At 37.1% G+C, this 15820-nt stretch overlaps 1 protein-coding gene and 1 long non-coding RNA gene across 2 annotated transcripts in view; both read left to right on the plus strand.

Moving 5' to 3' along the window:
* Window positions 1-15820, plus strand: part of LOC5572054 (protein Shroom) — an 808873-nt gene that overhangs the window by 78927 nt on the left and 714126 nt on the right. The window lies entirely within an intron of this gene.
* Window positions 7416-7929, plus strand: LOC110677133. The gene is made up of 3 exons (XR_002500976.1): window positions 7416-7590; window positions 7645-7750; window positions 7843-7929. It is a non-coding gene; the product is annotated as an uncharacterized LOC110677133 (long non-coding RNA).

The raw sequence follows: 15820 nt of genomic DNA on the forward strand, positions 1-15820 counted from the left end.
GGGGCAGGTTCTGCGGACCTCATCGATTGGCAGTCGGTATTCATCGTTCCACGCAGAGTTGAAATATGATTTATTTCGGTTGCGAAATTGATTTATTCCGCGAGAACGAGATTCCGCTCTCTTCGCGATGCTTCTGGCCTATGTCGACGACAGTCGCGTGAATGGCTCTACTACAGGGATTCCCAACTAGTGTTTCGCAGACCCCTAGGGGGCCGTAACGGGTTCTTGGGAGGTTCGCGTTTGTTTTAAGGAAGGCCATCAAAAACTAGGTTCAGATTTTTTAGATTTCAAATATTTAAAAAAGGAATACTGTCGGAAACCTGTGTATTGTTCAATTTTGTTCTATTATTAAATGAATGTTGCAAACTGGGAGAGATATGTAACAAATTTACTCTGGATGATCTATAAAAATCAATAAAAGTATGCAGTCAGAGTGGACCAAGTAATTTTTACCATAACAACGAAAACGATCGATGCGCTGAGAAAGTCTAGAAAATGCAAGACATTTCAAGTTATTTTCCAGATTTTTCGACATGGAATGATTCTTTTTCCCATCCATCAATAGAAACTCATAAACATGTCATAATTCGATGGATCTTATTTTGATATCTGGCCATTTACCGTATTTGAGTAGGTGATCAGAAATTGCAACAATTTCTGTGCAGACAGAGTGGACCAAGTGTTAAAAAGCAACAAACTGATTGATTATTGCATTTTTTGAGTCGATTTCAGAATTCGATAGAAGTTTATGGTAGTTCTATGGTGTATGTATGGACTGTCCTAGAACCCGCATATTGGACCAGTATATTTTGGTCGGTACTCAAGATTTTCACTTGGTCCACTCTGACTGAACGCATATTTGAATATTTCTGGTCTTCAACGCCCTGACCCTTCAAAACCTCAATTTCCAAGGTATCGTAATGCCACTGATTTTGAGATTGAAGATATGGATTATTGAAGAATATACGATACTGATGTCGAAGGGTCTTGATAATATGTTCATCTTGTAGATATGTACCCAGTTTGACCACGCAAGCATTAAATGATTGTTCTTTTTCTTGAAATTGTTCAGTCAGAGTGGACCAAGTGCACATAGTCCATCAAAAAATCGTTCTATCAGAGTTTCGGATTGTGATTTTTCATGTTTATCACTTCACATTATATTGTTTGAAAGTAACACTAGGATGGGTAGAAATATTGAACCAAAATTTTACTGAGATAAAAAAATACAAAGCGTTAGACTTTGAGCCCGTTTTTCTCAAAATATGAAAAATGTCACTTGGTCCACTCTGACTTAACGCCGACCATTTATGGACAATTTTGGCATTCCAAATCGTCTGGAATTCGTCAGCAAGATTAAGATCCTTCATGTGATTTTTCAGCATGTCTGCCAAGAACATCTGTTGTTTCATAATGAGATCTTTGGAAGGCTTCTTAAACTTTCACTTCGAGAATACTCGTTTTCAGGAGTCTGCGGCTTCCGAGGCTCTTAGCTTCAAAAAGGTTGGAAACCACTGCTCTACTAGAAGCGCACCGATTAGATTGTTAATACTTCTTACACCGATTCGAGCAAGCTTTCCCCTCCTTGTTCTTGATCTTCTTCTTGGAGGGAATTATACCGCGAGCCCGTGATGTCAATACTCTTTTAAGCGAATTAAAATCATCGATAAATCAAATCGAAGGTGAACGAGATGCCGGTTCTGGTTCTGTCGCTTCGTAGATTCTTACTCTCAGAACAAGATTTGCTTCGAGGACGGCGAATGAAGGGGGAACCAAATCATCTGTATTATTAGCTACGTCTGCTTAGCTCTTTGAGCCGATGGCCTGCTCGTTTTAAAAGGCGGCCATTAGTGCGAGCGGATTAGCACTGGGGCCGGCTCTAAGTGCTTCCTTAATCAGCTGATCGCCGCAAAGACCGGCGCAAAGCCACTTTCCCTCCGGGTCTTCCCCAATCTTATTGAAACGAATTACATCGCTCGGTTGGCATCCTTGCGTGAATACCGATTCGATAAGTTCCCTGACCTTCCCATCGGCGAAGCTGGCAGTCGAGACAATCCTAGAGATGGTTAGTCCCACGCAGACTTACACTGGCGGGCTGAGAGACGAAGAAGCTGATAAATCATTTTGCATGAGCACAATCTTGAATCCGCATGAATCCACATGATTTCACACGTATACGGCGTAAACATTGGGAAAGGTCTCCCCACGAGTGCACTGCGAAACGAATCGCGCCAAATTGAGCTTTTCATGAAAACACGAGTTGGTATCGAAAGGCTGCTATTTCACTTCAAGAGATGGTGAATTAGCAACCGCTAGGTGGATTATTCCGGATTCAGTTGTTTTATTCAATTCTCGTGCATAAACATACATACCAACGATCGTCTGGCTAATAACCACTTAGAGATGGTGCTAATTTATTTTCATTTGGGCGCCACCGCACCGTGCATTTGCAGATGTAGCTAGAAAAAAATAAATAAAATCGAAGGCGCATGAGTTGGGCGCCGTTGCTGAGTAGAGATTAGAGGTCATACCAGATGCACATAAATTTGCCTCAGGACGCGATTCGGGCAAATGCAGGCTGTTGGTTGGGCTGGCATTTGGTGGTAGGTAATGCAAATTTGGCCACGTACTGTGTTTTGTTAGATCCCGTTTGAATGGAGTGACGTTAGTGCTGTAACGGGTATCTAAAATGCATGCACGGTGCGTCGAACGTCTTTCACGGTTTACTAATGCTGGGTACGCGCAGTGGGGCTGTACAGTGAACGAAACTTGAGCTATTAATTGCTGTTCACGATAGGAACAAAATCACATCGGTTCTAGCTTTTGACAAGGGTTTTCCAACCGGTGGACCCCTAGGAGGCGGTAAAGACTTTTCAGGGATCCGCGAAGCATGATATTGGTTTTGCTAAAAAAAATGTGGTTTGGTTATTGAATGCTTTTATTTTCGCAAGCTCACTTACGAGATCCTAAAACAATCCTCTGTATTCAGTTATTAAGTGGATTGAATAAAAGAAGTTTGTAACTTGCCCTTCCGAACCACTGTGTTGGCACGCCACTCAGCTCGCGTGAGATATTAAATGTGCTCTAAATCTCTGAAGCCAACACAGGAGTTTGAGTTAAACTACGATCATGTTCAAGTCACTACACAATCACAACACAATACCACAGAACAAATCTTCGTCGGATCAATTGTAGCCAATTAACAGTTGATCTCACCGTAAGCCTCTCAGTCTCCACTGGGTGTATTACCACTGCTTGAAGTATATAGGTCATAGTGATAGCGATGGGTCACCACACAGCACAGTGATTTATTTCATCGATTTCACGATCAAAATAGAATAACTTCAAAACTATTGGTTCTAGATGTTTGGTGTCTTCGATGAAGTTTCTTGATATTAAAAGGCGCTTCTTTTGGTATTAGGGGTAAGATGATCAATCCACCCACAAGTGAGATAAAAAAAATATTTTTTCTATAAATTAAGTTAGAGATTTCAAGTCTTCGACAAAGTTGTAGAGTATGTAATTATAAACAACTTTGCCGAAGACGCAAAATTTCTATATATTCGCGGTAATGAGATATGGAGCATTTTGTCTTCGACACCCCTTAAAATTTGTTTTTTGTACATAACTTTTCAATAGAATTTTTCACATTTTTCAAATCTTCTACAAAGTTATTTGGATCGATAAAATACACATTTTTGCTGAACATGAAAACCTTGTATCTCTTATCGTTCAAAAGTTATAAAGAAATTTATGTTAAATTTTAGTCCACTTTCACCTTAAAAATCTCCATTCTACGCAAAATGACGCAGCTAGTTTCATGGCAACTTCAAGTTCTAACTTTCTACTTTTGCATGCAGGTAATAACTTTTGGAAACAAAAGGTTTTTTGCAGTGTTTTTCACAGATGATATATCGTTAATTTAAAATTTTAAGTTATAAACCCTCCCTGTTAACTACAATTTTTTTTGTTAAGGTACATCGGAGCAAGTAAGAATGCTGGACAATAAAGACCTTGAGACACAACTTCAGTGAAATCAAATTATCGAGTATATTTTACAAGCTTTATAAAGCTATGATCATATATTTAATACAAACATTTTTTGGTTTCAATACAATGTATAACATGTACCAGTTCTCACTGTTGTACCATTTTCAAACGCAAGGAGAATTAAAGCATTATGCGTTTGTTTGCAATGCCACTTTAATTATTTTTTTTTAGTGAGACTTTTAGCCCTAGTAAACTAGTTTTATAAGTTTCCGGGTCAGAAATTTGGCTGTGTGTAGTTATTAATTTAGTTTTAGATTCTCGAAAGTGAATTCTACTACCAAGATTCAAGAAATGGAATTAGGAAATTTTGAATGAAATGTTTGCAGGGCCCTCTTAGTCTATGTTAAGTCCACAGCTGCAAAGCGAAGTCATACTTAGGTGTCTGGGTTCGATTTCCCGTCGATCCATGATTTTTTTGTTTTAGAAATAGAGTATCACCGTTCCTGTCACATGTTGGGATGAATGGATTCAAGTAAATGCGAATAAATACTTGATACTTTTAATTCAAATAGGTATTGAATGAAATTACTTGAATCGAATGAGTACTTCCTCATGTACGTTTTTGCAAAGGGTGGTGCAGCCTTTGAAAAATCTTGTTTTATTCACGAAAGTTTATCAAGAATTTTGACTCAAAAGTATGTTTATTTTATGAAAAAATCATCAATGCGATTCCTAAAAAAATATCTATCGCAATCGTTTTAGTTCTATGTTTCCTTCATAATAAAAACTATTCAAATGATTCGAGTAGGTATCGATACATTCCTTAGGTAAACTTATGACATTGTTGACGGTGTTGATTACTTCAGGTAAATAGCAGAATTTGCAGTGGAAGCTAACCATTCAATACTATGAAAGCACAAAAAATAGTTTGACCTATCGAAAGGCCGGCTCCAAAGGCACGTTTCCCGCCGATTGGTATATTTGTGCCGTTGAGGAAATTGTGCTTATTCTGTAAATCGGGTGAGATCAGACGAATTGAATGAGGTGACAAAGTTCGGCTTGCACCCATTTGAGATCAGCTCCTCTACCTATTAGATATTTTGTAGGTATCGATACTTTTCTATGACACTTTTTTTCATATAAAAGAAACGATGCCTTGAAGATATTATATTATCCCTAAAACAAAAGCAAAAAAATAATAACTTTAGCATAGAAAGCTCTTAGTTAAGAAATGTGGCAAGTGCTCTAAGAACAAGCTGAGAAATAGGCTTCGAACAGTTTGTAACGAAATGATTCCAAAAAGAAGAACAATAAACATTCACTAAATTTCGAGAAAGTGTTTATATTGCCCCAATACCTTTTAACCAGTCTTGTTTTCGAACCAATTATAGATCTTGTTTTCTTGACATTTCATATCTTGCATATCTAGCATCTAGCATAATTGCAATGATCGATTTCTTTCCTTCGATTTTCTGTTCGGATTAGTACACATCAGTTCAATAGATTTTCGTAAAATTTTACAATGCAGTCTGATGAAGGACGATGAACTTTCTACCTAAAAAATAATGCGCTCTCGGGCTAGGCATTGGATATATATAGAAAGTGTTGTGTTTGGTTGGACATCTAATTCTTCCGAAAGAGGTGCACTTTGCGAAAAAGGACCACGTGATTATTGAGCTGAAATTGAATTCAGGTTAACTTCTGCTTCCATGAGTCCTCTAGTGGCGTAGGTGTAACGCGCCCTAACTAGAGTTCATGGAGTCGTGAGTTCGATTCACTGAGAAGACGTGTAACTTTTTCGCAAAACTTCACATCAATTTGTCCATTTAGTCCAATTGCAAAGTATATGTAATGTTTAGCTTTTCGGTAGTTGTTAAACTTCCACTCGGCTGGTTAGCCGTAAACCACGATTCATAATTAATAACAAGTAAAAACATTTTCTTAATTTTGTATACTAAATTCATACTTAAAGTTGTGACCTTTTTTTAAAAACTTACTGAAAAAACATGGCTGATTTCCTCAGCATTGGATTGGTCAAAATTGCAAATCAATGTGTCATTAGATTCGTAATGTTATATTCTTTGAAAGGCGCTTACGAAAATTTGGTGGAAAATTCTGAAAACTATTCAAATTCAATGAAACCGTCATTCAAGTCATCGTGCAAAAGTTTGGGTTCACCTGAACTTACTAAAAACACGATAGTTCTGTGAAATCTCAAGCCAATCATGAACGCGCCATTATTTTCGTTTGGAAAAGTTATGAACTATTGAAATTGGTTGAAAAATGGTAGAGATATTGACAAAAATGATTTGCGTGCGGCTCAGGTGATCCCAAACTTTTGCACGATAAGTATCATACTGAGGGGTGAACCCAAACTTTCGCACGATAACTTGAATGACTGTTTCATTGATATTGAGTAGTTTTTACATTTTTCCTCCCAAATTTCGTAAGCACTCTTCAAAGAATATAAGATTACAATTCTTATGATACATTGATTTTTTTTATTTTTATCGATCCAATTTTGAGGAAAATGGCCATGTTTTTCCAGTGTGTTTTTTTGAAAAATGTCACAACTCTAAGTCAAAATTTAGTATACAAAATTCAGAAACTGTTTCCGGGAAAATACTTACAAAGTGAGAATAACTCATTGGCTTTCAAATGCGCTATAGAGAGTTTCAATTCGACGTGTAATCACAGAGATGTGGCAAAACAATTGTTCATGTTTTTTAGAGGGTGATGCCAAACATTTGCACGGGAGTGTATCATCTGTGAAAAACACTGCAAGAAACCTTTTGTTTCCAAAAGTTATTACCTGCATGCAAAAGTAGAAAGTTAGAACTTGAAGTTGCCATGAAACTAGCTGCGTCATTTTGCGTAGAATGGAGATTTTTAAGGTGAAAGTGGACTAAAATTTAACATAAATTTGTTTATAACTTTTGAACGATAAGAGATATAAGGTTTTCGTGTTCAGCAAAAATGTGTATTTTATTGATCCAGACAACTTTGTAGAGGATTTGAAAAATGTGAAAAATTCTATTGAAAAGTTATGTACAAAAAACAAGTTTTAAGGGGTGTCGAAGACAAAATGCTCCATATCTCATTACCACGAATATATAGAAATTTTGCGTTTTCGGCAAAGTTGTTTGTGATTACATACTCTACAACTTTGTTGAAGACTTGAAATCTCTAACTTAATTTTTAGAAAAAAATATATTTTTTATCTCACTTGTGGGTGAATTGATCATCTTACCCCTAATACCAAAAGAAGCGCCTTTTAATATCAAGAAACTTCATCGAAGACACCAAAAATCTAGAACCAATAGTTTTGAAGTTATTCTATTTTGATCGTGAAATCGATGAAATAAATCACTGTGCACAGGTAGGGATCCAACACAACCCGTTCTATCTGGATTAGTAACAAACAACATCTCTTCGCACTCACTCAGAGTAGATCTCATAGTCGGACTAAAGAGAAGAGTACCATCTACGTAGATATAACCCGTACCTACGGAGCAATCAGCAGCAGTTTCTGGTTAACTACCAAGCAGAGTGCATGTAAAGTGAAAGTTGAAACAAGTGAAAAAACAAACTCTGACCAGAGTAAGTCCGTTCTAGTTCCAATTAGAAGGTGATAATAAGTTTAGCCATTTCTAGAATATAGATCTGTGGTGAACTATGGGCTAAGGCTATATGGCCAATCTGATCACCAAAAGCGATAGGATGGTGGTACCATTGTAAGATGATTAATTACTAGAGATCGGTGAGTGAGAATGACCAGTTAATAGCGAAGTTTGAAACTAGATCCGAAAGTGTGTGACCCTAGCTAAAGTGCTTGTTTTGTCGCCTATTCAGGCCTTCTTTTCTTCCCACAAGCACCATTTGGGAATGGCGGTTGCAGTAGTGCGCCCACAGCTAATGGCTTACCAAGCAGTGGAGAGGCCGGCATGGTGCCGGTGGTTTTGGTCCATCTGCCCGGGCGGAGCATGCTGGATATCGCCGAGGGATACACCGCGAGACACTAACACCACACAACAGACAGTAGGATAAGGACATCTAGGCTAAGTACACAATAAATCGTAAGTAGAAAATCTCATCTTCTTTTATGTGAAACCCAAACTTCTATTTTGTCCCCTGAATGAGTCGAATTAAGGGTTTTGGCGTCATGGTTCCGCTAATTGTTCGAACCATTGTGGATGCTGCACTTTTGTTGGTTGGTCAAAGAATGATACCATTATCGCAGCTTCTTTTAAATCATTTTTGTCTCCGTCTCATGCGGCCTTTCTTTGGAGAGGTGACAAGTTCTTTACGGTTTCCATTCACCCGTGGAATTTTCTCAAGTCTAGCTCAAAGATTTTTGGAGAGATTTTCGACTAATTATTGATAGATTTTTCAGAAGTTTGTTAACAGATATCTGACAAGGTTTTCGAAGAGGACGAAGAGAAATTTTTGACAAATTCTTCCCAATGCCGATTAATGGCTCTTAAAAATCCCAATCGACAACTAAGAATCCCATTCCTTACACTACACTCTTACAGAACAGCTTCGAAAGTTGATGCTTGCTGAATGCCCAACAATATTATTGATCAATAGTTTGGCGAGCTCTTCTTGAGTTTCTGATGAAATCTTTGAGAAAATCTCCTCAATAAGCTTCTGGGAATCTCTTATTTTCTTATTCTCGGCACTTTTGATTCACTTTGGCAGCGAGTTCTCGAAGGATTACTGGGCTCGTATTTTGCAACAATGTGCCATATATGCATCTTACCTCCGAATTCCAGACAATATTAACTAGAACAATTCCCATTGTCGAAGAGAATCATGGAGCACTACTTGCCCTGCATGATTCAGTGTTGATTTTTATCAAGATCGTTTGTTGTAACAGACTCGTGCCTAAAGTCTTAAAAGACTTCTAAAAAGGATCTTGAGGTTACAAAAGTGATGGAATCGTCACCAGGATTACATTGTTATCATTAACCTCTATGTTTGGCGATCCGTAGTTTGCTTGTAGAACTACAAAAGGAGGTTGCAGCTATAAAAAGGTTGGGATCCACTGCGTTAGACCTAATACATCTGTGTTTTTGGATGATTAATAAATCAAATGGACGATTTGAAACATAACAAATGGTGAAAGGTTTGCTTAATCTATTAGAAGCGGAACGCAGAATCACAGCAACAAATAAATTGTAATTGCACCTCAAAATTGATATGATCGGAATCACTTACGTCCGATTATTGTATATTATATACATAGACAAAAATCATGTCGACCAATATGAATTTATTTTTTGCAGTGTTTATCCTTGTCAGTTAGAGGCACGTTCATCATATGTTCCTGTTGGTATATGACTTAGTAGTATTTAACTATAGATTCCCTTTTCTTAAATTCATTGAAGATTTCTAAAAGATACAATTCTCGCATACTCTGAGATAACGCCCTAAAAGCCATTAGTAGCCACGTGTGTAGCTCGTTGTTTCTGAGCAAAAGATAGAATAACCATTCAAATCAACATCACGGGCAGTTAGATAATGATCCTTTCTTTACCATAGCGTTGTTAAATAACATGAAAATCCATTCAAATGCTCAGAAACAACGAGCTACACACATGGTTACCAATGGCTTTTAGGGCGAGATCAGAAGTTATGCGAGAATTTTATTTTTTTTTAATTTATCCCGAAACTCTTCTACGAATTCCTCCAAAATTTCCTCAAGATGTTCCAACAGATTTGAACTCACGACTCCGTGTATACTAGACCGGCGCTTCAACCAACTAAGCTACAGAACATCTTATGATTCTGTGGAATGGAAAGCCAAACGGAATCGGAGTATTAACCATTAACACGTTGCTTTTCGCAACTCCTAGTCTTTTATGGTTTAGATGCCAATCACAGCAAGCTTTTCCAAAGCCAAAGTTTCCATAGATTACTTTTCTCTTGTCTTCCGAAATTCTTCATAAGGGATGACGTTGATACTGTGATGGTCGTTCAATTCAAGGCATGTTTCTTTATACAATGTGTTATTCTCTATATAGCAATCAAAGAGGATATTCATTCAATGGCATCGATCACCTTATCATATTATATTGTATTATATTATAGACCCTTGAAATGTGGCAGAGCGCAAACAAAGGTAAACTAATATCTCTTAAGTCTCTTTTTTTTTTTACAAAAACAGTATCTAAAATCTCTTTTTCCTTTTTTTTGCATTGCAATAAACCTTGAAGAACATTTTGAAGCTCCACAAATTACTACGCGACTATTCTTTGTGGAACATCTTCAGGAATTATGCTAATGATTCATTCAAAACATTAATCAGGAATACGCACAAAAACTCCTCCACGGACCCCTTATAAATTCTTATAAAGATTCCTCAAGCGATTACCCCAGGAATTCGTCTTGAAATTCTTCAAATAATTTATAAAGACATGCTATGAGAAATTCTTTCAAAAGGTGCTCCCTAAAATCCTTCATTAGTGCAATAATTGGATTACAATAGAAATTATTTCAGAAATTCTTATAGCACTTCCAACTTTCAGAAATGTTTGTATAGATTTCTTTGATAATAAATCTTCGAGCTGTTTAGTAGAATACCTATAAAAACCGAATTTAGTACTACACCATTTAATTCCACTAGAGTTTGTGTCCTTTGACAAATACGCGTATTTCGACCTCAACTGTAAGGCCGTCTTCAGTGTCGTGTACTAGACTCGACTAGATTCCTTAGATTTTTACTCTGAGATATTTTGAAATTATCTCAGAACTACAGAAATTCTTCCAAGCAAATTAACGAAATTTGAGAGTAATTTGACATTTTTATACTTCCAATCGTTTTCAGAACCAGATCATCCCAGAGATTACTCCTTAAATTCTTCCATAGACCATTCCTAAAAATGTATTAGGTTATTTTTCCATGAATTTCACAATAAGATATCCTAAACTTTCGAATTTACAAAGATTCCCTGGATAATTTTCAGAATGGATTCTCCATGGATTCATCATTTAAAATTTATTTAGGGCTTAAAATCACGAAATGCAACAAATATCAAAATATTCCAGTCATTCCTCTATGAGTTCCACTCGTGATTTTCCAGCGATTTCCTCTGGAGAACCTTGCGAGAAATCATGCAGGGTTTCCTATTTCATATTGAAATTTCATCATGAAATCTCTCAACTTCATCGGAAGCACACGCATACTCTCCGATGTACTGAAGCTCCGCGGTTTCGACATCGTAGCGCTGCAGGAGGTGTGCTGGACATGTTCGATGGTGCGAACGTTTAGAGGTGGAAGTGTTCATAAGAACAATAAGCTGAGAAGCAGTCTCTGTCCTAGTGGGGATTTGATGCCAATAAGAAGAAGAAGAAGTAGACGAGTAAATGCAACATCCTATTACTTCCTTTCCCAGCATTGACCTGCATTCTGAATTGACAGACGTCATTGTTGTCGAGCAGGCTTCCTTCCTAACTAAACATCGAATAATGTTGTGGCTCAGAAGTCCAGAAATATATTTTTGATATTATCTTTAGATCATTTAACTATTTTACCAATCAAGTCAAGATCACGTTCTGATCGTCAGTATTTCGATCCACTTCTGATCGGGATTGGTTGCACTTGTTCACTGAAAATGCTGTTATCCGTCATGTGATTAGTTCAATATACTAAATCTTTGATAAATACTAGCCATATTTGAAATATCTGCATGTGAAACATCACTATTGCCATTCTGAAGGTATAAGAACTCCATTCTGCCACAGGTAATCAAAGTTCGCTGACTTACGTTCGCCTTCCCGTATTGTCTTAATTAAAGTACAAATCTATCGTGGAGGGTCTGATTTGGCAAACAAGTTTGCACTATTGCCATTCTCTCTTGTCGAATTAAACCCAATTTCGGACTTGAAGCAAAAAACCTTCATCCACACTGGTCGAATCCTGCTGCGTTTTGCTACCTCCCAATTAGACTGCTCTCGTTCCATCCCCTCTGGATTCTCGTGAAAAAATGTTATTTCCCCACCAGATCCAGAGCCAGCTGCTGCCTTATTGGCTTTTGATGTGTGAGTGTTTTCGATGAGATCAACTCTCGATCATCATCAACGCCTGGCGGCAGCCAGCCCCCCGTCATCAGTGTTGGGGATGCTGCTGAGATGTTTTTGCACAAAACAAAACCCGAAATAAAAAGTATATCTGCTGGTTGGTCGGTGGATTCGATGAAGGCCGGCCATTGGTTGCAATAAGCAAGTGGTTCTACTCGTCTGTTTCTCAAGTTCAATGACTGGCAGCCGCCGGCCGGCTTGGCAAGTTGACGACGCGACAGTCGCACACTGGACAGATCCATACAAAAATTGACCAAAATTATAATTCATTAAGGAAACAAGATTTTTTGGTGGCATACATATTGAAATAACCAACAATTTTGAAATAAACCAACACTTTTGAATAGAAAATCATGATATATTCAAAAGTTTAAAATTGTACATGATTGGAATGATCTGCGGGAAAAGGTATATGGTATTTTCTTTCGAATTAAACCGATCCAGCTTGAACTGGAAACAACGTTTTTACACAATTGAAATAAAAAAAAATGCAAGAAGACCAATTTATATTCATAACTTAACATTTCACATGAAAAATTAAAGTGTACATCAATCGATCCTGAACTTTTGAGAGATGCTTTTCCGTGTTGAAGAAATCAAGGAAATATATCATTGGAGACAAAGACAAACATAATTTTTATTAACTTTTTCAAATTTCTTAACCACTGTAGGTCGAGGATCATTCCATGGATGCTGTGGTGGCTCAGCGGCTGTTATCTCACCAGCTCTCATCAACTGCTTCCATGGACAATGGATAATTACAGGTCCCTTTGTGGCAAACGATGTCAACTGACGGAAAATGCACAATTTTTTTTTAAAATTGATGGAATATTTTCGAAGAACTCTCCGCCCGTCTCACCGTGACTTCAACCCGGTCAATCAAAATTGGCCTCTTAAAAAATATGAAAATTCCAGTTACGGGTCGCGAAGCCAGAAATACTTGTCGTGGAACAGCACTGAATGAAGATTGGCAGTTATAATATTCGGTTCAGCAGCCGGTTCCGCGAGATGGGCCGGTAATGAGTGTATGTGTGTGTTCTTGATCTTCATAACCGTTATTGTCCTTGCACTGGAAAAGTGGTAATGTGATCATGGAAGCGGAAATGAAGATATGAAATTGAAACTTTCAATTGAAGTTTTGAATGTTTCAATCGAAGTTCACCTATGATAATCGAGGAAAACGATGAAATGTTGAAAAAACTCCTTCAAGGTTGTAAGATTGTAATTTTACAATAAATGATACTTGTTCTCACTATAAGATCCAAGTGAAAACCACCTGACCTCTACAAAGGTGGATAGTCAAATAATGTTTCACTACAGTAACCTTGCCTCAGGCAATTTGTCAGTTGTTTTAGCTCGCGGTGCTTTCTCGAACAACGTTGGAATGCTGCTGCAATTTTCGGAAAATTTTTATGAATCTCTTCTTGCCTTTCGCCACGCCACTACTCATCATTTCACAGGACGATTTTCTTTCCGTGAAACTGAACCATTTCGGCCTCTGTCTCCTGTCCAGTTGTTTTCGGTAATTATCATCTAATTGGCTGACAGTGAATTAATGCAACTAATTGTATCTTTCGGCCTGTGGTTGAAGACGATGACCAGTGGTAATCGAACCCTAAAACGGGGTATTTCAGTTGGGCAATTGTTCAAATAACATTTATCTTTTCAGCTTGATTTCCGATTAGTTGTATTTGGAGATTCCCGAAAAAATTGCGATTGTCTCATGGATGACGTGAAATTGGGAATACAGCTTTGATTTCCTTTATTTACTATTTCGTGTCGTTCACTCTGAGTTGACTTGGTGATTGATGATAGCTTTCATCTTTAAATTATTTTGGGAAAGTTTACAAAATAGGAAATATTAACTCCATAATTCATTCAAAAATACCCTTATAAGCAAAATTCGTTCTCATTTGATTTCGAAGCACGATCAAAGCAACATCACATCTGTATCGATCCATGATTGGAAACGTTTCGCAAGTTGTTAGCAATATTGCTCCCCAGGATTTGAGCTCGTTTTTAGATGGGTTTTATCATACACTATTAGCCCTCCGATATAATCTGAGCTGTAGCAGTAGACGACAAACGGACTCTAATGATGTGTTGCGGATCATGATCCTCTGTTTTCTCAGAATTGCATCCCTGAATAAACGCTAAATTTGAAACAGATACATAAGAGATGCTTCCAGCAGTATTCTTTTTGTTTTAAGATTTCTCTAAAACTGTAATAAACTTAGTCGTTGCTGAACCATTTGGTTGTGTATTCTCCGGTATTCTTGATTTTCTGGCTGATTTTTGTATCAATCTTTCTTAATTCCCTGTTTCAATACCTTTCATTACATTCTGAGAGTTCTGGAAGGTAGGTGAATTTTAATCGGAACGTTGTGGGTTAAATTTTGTAACATTTATTAGTATTTAATAGTATTTTATGAGGCTTTTCGTAGTTGAGTGGTAATGTTCATGGAAAAAGCCATGCTCAAGGTTCCTATGTTCAATTCCTAAAATGGTTTAGAAATATCAGGTTCTGTTATTTTTCCTGAAATTCATTTGCATTAAATTTCACAGTTTCTACTTGGGGAGAAACAGCTCTTATTTATCAACTGGACAACTTATATTTAAGCAATTTTAGAACATAAAGCTGATAAGCAGGCTCCGACTCGGACGTCATAACAATCCTAGAATCTTTAGAAGATTACTCTTGGAATCCTTCTAGATTTTGTCTGCAACTTTTTCCAAGAATTTCTACGAGGATTCTCTCAAAGTTTTCTCTTGGAATCATATCTTTGAGGATTCCTACAGGAATAAGCTAAAGAAGACTTTCTGAAATTTTCTTGATATTGTTTCAGGTTTTTTTCGAGGATTATTATCGAAACTGATGTAAAGAGTATTCTCAAATTTCATCTGTGATTTTTCTTTGATTATTGTTGGTTGGAAATGTGCAAATATTTCATTAAAAAGTATTTCGGAAGATGTTAATAGTAGTTTGCAGGGAATGTCTGAAAACTCAGTGCTGTGCAAAAAATGTGCGTGCTGCTCCGAAATTAGTTGTGCGTCACCCAGTTTTTGAAAGGTGCAGGAGACAATTTGTTTTTGTGCGAGACAAAGCGAAGCACAATGCCTTCAATTTCAATCTCACTCGTGTCAGCACAAAACTTTACTCTAGAAAATTTCAGTAAGGTATGCTTTGAAGGCGGTCAAGCTTAATAAGTACTCTGCAAAAATTTATAGTCGTGAATCTTAATAGATTTCGTAAAGTCAGAATTACAATTATGTTCAAATTATGTGTTTAAGAGGTTTGACAGTCACATATCAATGAAATGAATTCAAGTAGAATTTTTGACGCGTGTACGAAGCGCAAAGAGTGAAAATGAGGCAACTCGGATACCACGACTTCATGAGATTAATTAGAGAGATTCATCGAAAATATTTTTTTTAATATTCTTCTCAAAATCGTACTGAAATTTGATGGTTTCCTAATAATTTTGTATTTGTTTTTCAAATCAAATCTCTAATTGCGTACAATATATTTGTCCTTGATTTTTTCATTCGCAATACTCAACCTATCCAATGGTTTTATGGACAAAAGGTCGAAAGACAAAAAGTCGAAGGACAAAAGGTCGAAAGACAAAAGGCCGAAATGACAAAAGGTCGAAAACAATATGCATGGTGGGAATTTTTTCCTTCTTTGAAAAAAGTCGTCCTTTTGTCCCTTCTTTTTTGTTCTTCGACCTTTAGTCCTTTCCACCTT

The sequence above is a fragment of the Aedes aegypti genome, chromosome 2 (assembly GCF_002204515.2).
Source record: "Aedes aegypti strain LVP_AGWG chromosome 2, AaegL5.0 Primary Assembly, whole genome shotgun sequence".
In the NCBI taxonomy this organism is placed as follows: domain Eukaryota; kingdom Metazoa; phylum Arthropoda; class Insecta; order Diptera; family Culicidae; genus Aedes; species Aedes aegypti.